Source organism: Gregarina niphandrodes (genome assembly GCF_000223845.1).
Source record: "Gregarina niphandrodes unplaced genomic scaffold scaffold00004, whole genome shotgun sequence".
Taxonomy (NCBI): domain Eukaryota; phylum Apicomplexa; class Conoidasida; order Eugregarinorida; family Gregarinidae; genus Gregarina; species Gregarina niphandrodes.
Genome location: NW_011645775.1, coordinates 153,793 through 155,296, shown reverse-complemented (window position 1 = coordinate 155,296; position 1,504 = coordinate 153,793).

Below are 1,504 nucleotides of genomic sequence, written 5' to 3'. Positions count from 1 at the left end.
TTCAAAGCACTGTGGCAAGAAGGGCACCGCGACCTGGGTAGGATGGTGGCGGCGGTCTGTCGCACGTACAATACGAGACCGCACATCAGCACAGGTGTGACACCGTACGAGGCCTTATTCGGAAGACCACCGTACTTCGCGCGGTTGCAAGAGGTAACCGGCACAATGACAGAGGAGCAGAGGAAACAGAGCCTGGCGGCACAGATGCGTGAGAGATTGCAAAGGGCCATGCTCGCAGATAGGCCGCTCGAGGAGTCGGGCGCGGATGACCTACGGGTAGGAGAAATAGTAGTAGTCTCGATGGAGCCAGGGTCACATGCAGACGCCAGGGGACCGAAGACACCAGCTTGGGCACACACCGCGTGGTCGCTACCAATGAGGATAATAGAGTTGAGGAAAACGCGGGTAGTGGCAGAAAGATGCGACGTGCCGGGGGGGACGGTCACGGCTCAAAAAGGCCAAGTGAGAAGGTTCAAGCTGAGCACGGATCCACCACTACTGCGGTGGGCAACCCAAGAGTACGGCTCAGGGCAGCGCGAGCTGGAGGAGCAGGCCGAGAACATGCGGGAGACGACCGACGTTGGCATGAAGACAGAAGCTAACTGGGATGAGTTCTTAGGAATGATTCAACCCTTCAACTGAGAAGCCGAGGGGGCGTGTTGGCCGATCTCACCCACTGACATGCCAACACGCCCCCTCGGCATGTCAGTGGGTGAGGTCGGTACATAACAACTGAGAGTCAGAAACCGTAGGAATGCAAGTTACCAGAACCAACACCGAGGACTTTTCCTACGACGGGTGCAGCACCACGTCAGCAGCGGACCAGTACGACACAACACAGCTCCTTCCTCTTCGATACCACTACATGACTCGTCTCCGAATAGCAGGAGTCAACCTGAGTTCCCCCTTCACGATCCGAAACAGACCAAGGTTCAACCTTCATATCTTTCAGGCATTCACGGATCTAGTTGGGCCTTCTCGGCTCTATGCCTTTAGGCCTTCAGGGCTTAGGCGTACTGTTGTTCAGGGCTTAGGCGTACTGTTGTTCGTCCACGGCAACCACCGCTTCTCGCTGGGCGCCATTCCCATGGTCGTTGCCGCCCTCTTCTTCCTCCACGTCGAGCTCCGGCGGTGCGCCTGTGAGCTGGCGGTAGGCTCCGACCCCGCCCAGGAGAAGAACGAGGGTTCCAGCCGCCGCACTCCCAATGATGACTGGCCCTTGATTCTTACCCGGCGTTGTACCCGGCGTCGTGTCCGTGGTCGTAGAGCCGGGAGAAGTGGTGGTGGTGGTCCCGGAGCTCAGAGAAGTGGTGGTAGTGGTCCCGGAGCTTGGAGAAGTGGTGGTAGTGTCAGTATTGGTGTGAGTGCTTGTCTCGGGTGGTCCCGTTGTGGTGGTTTTGAGTACGCAGTTCAGTTCGTTGACAGAGGCGATGATCTCATCGGATAATTCCTTCGCTGAGGTTCCGACGGGGCGAATTAAGTACTGTCCATCATTAGCGTTAAA